The sequence below is a fragment of the Chrysochloris asiatica genome, unplaced genomic scaffold (assembly GCF_000296735.1).
Source record: "Chrysochloris asiatica unplaced genomic scaffold, ChrAsi1.0 scaffold00068, whole genome shotgun sequence".
Taxonomy (NCBI): Eukaryota; Metazoa; Chordata; class Mammalia; order Afrosoricida; family Chrysochloridae; genus Chrysochloris; species Chrysochloris asiatica.
Genome location: NW_006408586.1, coordinates 5679297 through 5687638, shown reverse-complemented (window position 1 = coordinate 5687638; position 8342 = coordinate 5679297). Strand labels below are relative to the sequence as shown.

The window sequence follows — 8342 nt, the reverse complement described above, 5'->3', positions numbered from 1 at the left end:
AAGTACTTGAAGCTCTCTGCGTTTTCAGCTAGTGGTAGTGGTGTACCGTAGATTCGGTTCTGACTCATAGCGACCCTGTATTGGGTTTCCGAGGCTGTAAATCTATATGAGAGCAGAAAGTCACATCTTTCTCCGGTGGAATCGCTAGTAGTTTCAAACTGCTGACCTTGAGATTAGCAGCCCTATTTGTAAAGTTGCACAATCTGCACGGCACAGATTGTTAATGAGTCTTCTTCCAATCCTGATATCATGTTCTTTATATAATCCAGGTTCTGGAATTGTTTGCTAAGCATACATATTTAATAAATATGGTAGAATGATACAACCCTGGCACACACCTTTCTTGATTTTAAATCATTCAATATCACTGTTCAAACAACTTTGTTTTTGTCTATGTTCAGGTTCCTGATGAGTATAATTAAGTGTTCTGGAATTCCTATTTTTTGCAATGTTATATATAGTTTCTTATAATCCACACAATTGAATGCATTTACATAGTCAATAAAACACAAGCAGACATCTTACTAGCATTCTCTACTTTCAATCAAGATCCATCTGACATCAACAGTGATATACCTTATTCCATGCCATTGTCTGAACCATGCTTCAATTTCTGACAGCTCCCTGTCAATGTGTTCCTGCAATCAATTTTAAATTATCTTCAGCAAAAATTTTACTTCTATGTTATATTAATGATATTATTGATGATCTCCACATTCTCCTGGGTTACCTTTCTTTGGAATTGGTACAAATATGAATTGCTTCAATCAATTGGCCTGTTAGCTAGCTTCCAAATTGATTGTCATAGATTAGTGAGCACCTCTAATGCTGTTTATTAAGACATTTCAATTTGTATTCGATCAATTCCTATAGCCTTGTTTTTACCAATGACTTCAATACAAATTGGACTTCTTTTGTGTATGTTTAATGATATGCCACCTTTTTAAATGGTTGACCATTTATCAATTATTTTTGATACAGTAACTGTGCATTCTTTCCATCTTTTTTTTTTTTTTTTCTTGGTCAATAAGTTTATTATCATTCTCTGGAACAATCTCATAGAAAATTGTGGTTTGGTTTACCTGTCAGCAACCTGCTTCTGAGCTCTGGGAAAGCTTATCTTCTCTGAGCTACCAAATCTTTCTTGTGGGCAAGAAACATTTTGGGAAAATTCCACCTCTTCTTTTTAACATCTTTCTTAGGCTTCTTCTCATAAACAGGATTCTCTCAGATAGCAGTATGTGCTTTCTTATACATCTCCTCCATCGTGTCTGCAGTTACGTTGTTCTTTATATATTGAGAGAACTATTTCTTGTAAGCATCTTTATATTCTTCCATTCCGTAACACATATAATCTGCAACGTTCTGACCCATAATGTGTTTCTTATGTACGTCTGCATTGAATTCCTTATTTTCTGAATCATAACCAGGGAATCGCTTGGTACTGTGAGGGATACACAAACCTCCATCCACAGCGCCCTTCAGAGCCCCCCAAATTTTATTTCCAGTAGCAGTTCTGGCAAGGCCTGCATCCAAGTAGCAGGTGAAGGCCTCAGGTTGACCATCAGTGCTTCCCACATTGTACTCATCTCGGATTACCTTCACTTGGCCTTTGTCGATTTTGTCTGTATCAAAACCTATTGAGAAGCCTGTAGGCTAGCAGAAGATCAGTACAATATGCTGCACCATAATTTGTCAAGGCAACTTTCACACCCTACTTTGGGAGTTCATGAGCATAAACTGCACAGACAATCATATCTCCTTCTATACAGGCATAAGCAATCTAGCAAATGAGATCTCTATTGGTTACATGAATAATCATCTTATGTTTGGGTGTGTTGTATTTATTTTTAGCCTGGATTATTAAGTGTTTTCGAGCATAGTAATCAGTTTTACCCTCTCATCTTCTAAATTTCACTTGATATCTCTTGGAGTAGGTCTTGTTCTTGACAACTTTAACAAAACCCATCCTGTGGAATAGAAGCCGATGTCTGTGGCTTGCCACAGCCCTGCAGACCCAGTAGCTCTATGAGGGGTGGGGGAGATCTTTCCATCTTCTTTTGGTATTTCTTGCATCATTCATTATTTTTCCTGTTATTGTTGTTGTTAGCGCTATCAAGTTGTTTCCAACTCATAGAAACCTTGTATAGGATTTCTGAGGAGCCGCTGGTGGGCTTGAACCACTGACCTTGTGATTCAAACTAACCTTGAAGTCCACTTTATTATCCTGCAGTGTCACACCAGGACTCCCATAGAATCATTATATATCGCAACTGGAGGTTTGAATATGTTTTCAGTTCTTTCAGTTTGAGAAATGCTGTTTTTTTTCCCTTTTGGTTTTTTTACTCCAGGTCTTTCATTATAATACTTTACTTTGTCTTCTTGAGCTGCCCTTTGAAATTTTTTGGTCAGGTTCTTTATTTCATCATTTCTTTCAGTTGCTATAGCATCTCTACACTCAAGATCTAGATTCAGGAAAGCCACTTTCATCTTTTCTTTCCTTTCTGTCTTTTAAATGACCTTTTGCTTTCTTCTTGTATGATGTTCTTGATGTCATTCCACAACTTCTCTGGTCTTTGATATCTGATACTTAATGCATCAAATCTGCCTTTATGATGGTGTTTAAATTCAGGAGGGATATACTGAAGGTCATATATTGGCTCTAAATGACTTGTTTTAATTTACTTCAACTTCACCCTGAATTTACATTGAACAGTTCATTGTCTATTTCTTAGTTGGCCTCTGGCCTTGAAGTGCTCTTTTTGATGATGAATGTGAACCCATTCCTCTTGAATTTGTCATGCCAAGTATAATCAACCATATAATTCTCTGGTTCAAAATCACCAATACTAGTTCATTTCAGGTTACTAATACTTAGTGTATCTTTTTTATTTCTAACTTTTATTGTGAATTGAATGTTTACAGAGAAGATCATCAGCTTTACATTCAACAAGTCATACACTTTATTTCATCTCAATAATTACAAATTCCTCCATGCAACAATAGTTATCCTGCTTCCTCATCTGGTTCTATTTGCATTCTACCCATCTTTCTAACGCTTCTAAACTTTGTCCTTAGGCATCTGCTACTTTTTTGATTTTGAATGATTGACCATTCTATGGTAAGCATACCTTGCTGGTATTGTTGTCACTCTCTATAAACCTGTTTACTGCTTGACTGAAAATTGGGCCATGACAGTGTGTTGCTTTCCAGATCCGAGGGATAGTCAAAGGCCATAGTCTCAGGTAGCTCCAGTCTCTTTCTGACCAGTAAACCTGCACCATTTTATTTTTATTTTTATCAATAATTTTGAATTATATTTCATATTTTCTCCCACTTCATCAAGGAACCTCTAACGTGAACCCTTTCATGGTACTTGGTGGTGGTAGTTGGGCCCCATCCAGTTCTTCTGGTATCAGAGTCATGGAGATTGGTGTTCATATGTTCCATTAGTTCATTGGACTAATTGATTTCAAATATTTTCAGTTCGTACCACCATGATTTCTTCTGCACATGGAAAGACCAAAAGGTGCACCTTAGCCTGCTGCTTATGAGATTTCAAATTTCACAAATGCTTTCCACCCAAGGAGGATGCAGAACGTTTTCTTTTTGAACCATGTTATATTAATTTATCATGGTGTCCCCTGTACACTGAGACTATTATCCTGAGTACCCAGGACCACTAACTCACAGCCTTAGTATGTTTTATAATATCTAGGAAGTTTTCATTGCTTTGCTTGCTATATGTTCCATCACATTCATAGTTGTGCTTTGCATGAAAGGTAAATACTCATGGACAGATATGCTCTTTCAAACACATATATTTGTGAGATGTAAAAATATACACATATTCCACTTTTGCTCCCTACACATTCAGCCTATGTCTCAATATATGTATCTATGGACCATTGTTTCAAGATTATATATACATTAATATTTACCTTTATCTCCTATAGCCCATGAACACTTACCTGAGTTGTCACCTACCTTCATTATTCTTCTGCCACCATCATTTTTTAAAAAGCTTTTATTTTCAATTGAGTAATGCTCTACATGGGATAACGTTGTATTTGCACTCATCATATCATATTCCATTTCATTGCAACGACTGCAATCCCCTTCATGAATCATCATTCAACAGTATTTGCTTCTATTCCCTCTTTTTTTTTTTTTTTTTTTTTATGTACACAAAAATACTCAGGAACATATAATCATTTAAACACCCCAAAAGGCACATTCAGCAAGCCTGCATACCAGCCATCAACATAAAACCTTTCTTTTTCCATGAGTCTAGAGTTCTTAACTGCTCTATCTCTCCATGCCATCTCCTATGCCTCCATCTCTGGTGTCTCTGCTTCTCTGGTTGTTGATGTTAGGTGCCATTGAATCACTAGCAACCCAGAGTGACCTTGTGCACAGCAGAACAAAACACTGCCTGATCTGGGGTCAACCTCACTATAGTTGCCATGCTTGAGTCCATTGATGTTGCCATTTGACCAGTTCGTCTCATTGGGGGTCTTCCTTTCTTTCTGTGATCCTCCACCTGACCAAACATAATATCCCTCTCCAGCGACTGGTCTCTCCTGACAATATGCCCAAAATATGAGAGATGAATTTTGGCCATCTTGGTCTCCAAGGAGCATGCTAGCTATACTTCTTCCAAAATGGATCTATTGGTTCTTTTGGCAGCCCATGACACTTTAAAAATTCTCCTCCAACACCATAACTCAAAAGCATCAATTCCTCTAACATCTTCTTTACTCACTGTCCAGTTTTTGCATGCATATGTGGTTATTAAAAATACCATGGCCTCGGTCAGGCGCACCTTAGTCCTCAAGCTGACATCATTGCTCTTCAACACTTTAAAAAGTTCTTGTGCAGCAGATTTGCCTAACGTAATACATCGTTTGATTTCTTGACTGATGCTTCATTGAGTGTTGATAGTTGATCCAAGAAGAATGAAGTCCTTGACATCTTCAATCTTTTCTCTGTTGAAAAGAATGTTGTTTATTGGTCCAGTGGTGAGGATTTTTGTATTCTTCACATTGATATGGAATCCATACCAAAGGCTATGCTCTTTGATCTTCATCAATAAATGTTTTAAGCCCTCTTCACTTTCAGCAAGCAAGCTTGTATCATCTGCATATCGCAGGTTGTTAATGAGTCTTCCTCCAATCCTGATGCCCCATTTTTCTTCATAGAACCTAACTTCTCAGATTATTTGCTCAGCATACAGGTTGAACAAGTATGGTGAAAGAATACTACCTTGTTGCACACCTTTTTTAATTTTAAACTATTCAGTGTTCCCATGTTCTGTTTGAACAACTGTTTCTTGGTCCAGGTACAGACTCCTCATGAGCACAATTAAGTATTCCGGAATACTCATACTTCTCAATGTTGTCCATAGCTTGTCATGATCAACACAATCGAAAGCCTTTGTGTAGTCAATAAATAACAGGTAAACATCTTTTTGATATTCTCTGCTTTCAGCCAAGATCCATCGGACATCAGCAGTGATATCCCTGGTTCTATGGACTCCTCTGTATCAGGATTGAACCTCTGGAAGTTCTCTGTCAATGTATGATTGTAGCCGTTTCTGTATTACCTTTAGCAAAACTTTACTCACGTGCGATATTTTTTGTATTCCTTCCATCTTCTCTTAATGCTTTCTTCATCATTCAATAATTTGCCCAGAGTATCTTTCAGTAATGAAAGTCAAGGCTTGAATTTTTTCTTCAGTTCCCCCAGCTTGAGAAATGCTAAGTGTGTTCTTCCTTTTTGGTTTTCTGACTCCACATCTTTACACAATTTATTGTAATATTTGGCTTTATGTTCTCAAACTGACATTTGAAATTTTCTGTTCAGCTCTTGGACCTCCTCATTTCTTCCATTTGCTTTAGCATCTCTATGCTGGAGAGCAAGTTTTAGTGTCTCTTCTGACATCCATTTTGAACTTTTCCTTTTTTCTTGTCTTCTCAGTGACTTTTTGCTTTCTTCATGTATGATGTTCTTGATGTTACCCCACAACTCTTCTGGTCTTTAGTCTGTAGTGTTTAATGTATCAAATTTGTTCTTCAGATGATCTCTAAATTCAGGTGGGATATATTCAAGGTCATATTTTGGCTCTCGTGGACTTGTTTTCATTTTCTTCAGCTTCAGTTTGAATTTGCATAGGAGTAATTGATGGTCTGTTCCACAGTCTGTCCCTGGTCTTGCTTTCACTGATGATATGGAGCTTTTCCATTGTCTCTTTCTGCAGATGTAGTCAATTTTATTTCTATATATCCCATCTAGCGAATTCCATGTGTATAGTCATCTCTTATGCTGTCTAGAGGAGGTATTTGAAATGAACAAATCATTGGTTTTGCAGAATTCTATCGTGCGTTCTCCAGAATCCCTTCTATCACCAAGGCCACATTTTCCAACTATTGATCCTTCCTCTTTGCTTCAATCTTTGCATTCCAATCACCAGTAATGATCAATACATCTTGATTGCATATTTGATCATTTTAAGATTGAAGAAATTTGTAGAATTCTTCTATTTCATCCTTACTGGCTTTAGTGGTTGGTGCATAAATTTTAATAACACTGGTATTAACTGGGCTTCCCTGTAAGCGCATGGGTATTATCCTATCACAGACAGTGTTATACCTCATGACTGATCTGAGTATGTTCGTTTTGACAATGAATGCTACACAGTTCCTCTTCAATTTGTCATTCCCAGCATAGTAAACTATTTGGTCTTCAGATTCAAAATGACGAATACCAGTCCATTTCAGCTCACTAATGCCTAAGATAGCGATGTTTATGCATTCCATTTCATTTTTGACAACCTCCAATTTTCCCAGGTCCATACTTCATACATTCCCTGTTACGATTTTCAATGGATGTTTACAGCTGTTTCTCTTCATTTTGAGTTGTGCCCCATCATCAAATGAGGGTCCCGTGAGCTCGTCTCTCAATGGCTTTACTCCATTTGTTTCATCACAGTCAACTCTACTTTGAGGAGGCAGCTCTTCCTCAGTTGCATTTTGAGTGACTTGCAAACTGAGGGACTCATTTTCCAGCACGATATCTGACAGTGTTTCTCTGCTACTCATAAGGTTTTCAGTGACTAAATATTCAGAAGTAGTAGTTCATCACACTTTCTTCCTAGTCTGTCTTCATCTGGAATCTTCTCTGAAACCTATCCACTATGGGTCACCCTGCTGGTATTTAAAATACCGGTGGCATGGCTTTCAGAATCACAGCTAGTCACAAGCCACCATAGTAGGACAAACTCACAGACGAGTGGTTTCACATTCTGCTCATGCTCTTCTCTGTTGATTGTCCTAGGGTCTTCTGTTCCTGAAATACAACAATAAATACTCCCCTCTTTATGTTACACAACTTCTACCTCTACAGTTGTGCCAATTGCAATTATTCATGATAACAGTTAGTCACTACTGAATCAAGAGTCCATTGCCCATATCTTTTCAATAGACCCATCTAGTCAAGATGAAAACTATTCAGTGGGGACTCTGCCTTTCCCCCCATGCTCTGAAACTATTCTCTCCTTTGAAAACATATAAGTCAGCCACTTTGTACATTTATAACCCCTCGTTTGTCTGTCCCTATCAACTCTGTAGACTGAGGGGACAGGCTTGATCCTTGATGTGAAGACTTCTTCTCCCTCTCTTTTAATAAGTATAGGTCTAGTTTATGAAATAGTAGAAAGTTACAATTGCTTCCTTTATCAAATTTCTTTATTTTCTTCTCGTTGAGCTCTTGATGGCTTCCTAGTTTTCTAGGTTTATATTTTATACCGTCCACAGATGTTCACACTTGTTTCTTCTCACGTTGAGCTGTGTCCCATCAGCAAATGAATTAATTTGTTCCATACAAATTAATTCAAGTCTAATCTGATGAGGCATTCCTTCTCTCTTCATATTTTGAGTGCCTAAAAACCTGGGAGACTCATCTCCTGGGACTATATCAGACAAATGTTGTCTGCTATTCTTAAGGTTTTTAGTGGATAAACTTTCAGAAGTTGTCTGACTGTCCTTTTTTCTAATCTCTCTAAATCTGGAAGTGCAGCTGAAACATGTCCACCACAGGTAACCCTGATATACTTAAAATGCTGGTGTAATATGTCCAGCACCACAGAAACACACAAACGACTCTTGCATGACAAACTGACAGCTGACTGATAACAAGTCTTTGATATCATAACACAATTTCTATGGCTCAGTCAATGGTATTCAATGGTCAAATGTATTTTTAGTTAGTCTCCAAATTCATGTAGGATATACTCAAAGTTTTACTTTGGCTCTCATGGACTTGATTTAATTGTCTTCAGCTTC

General features: G+C 37.5%; 1 pseudogene; it reads right to left on the bottom strand.

Annotated features, from left to right (window-relative positions):
* Window positions 1-1056: 1056 nt before the first annotated feature.
* Window positions 1057-1975, bottom strand: LOC102811625 (annotated as a pseudogene).
* Window positions 1976-8342: the final 6367 nt, after the last annotated feature.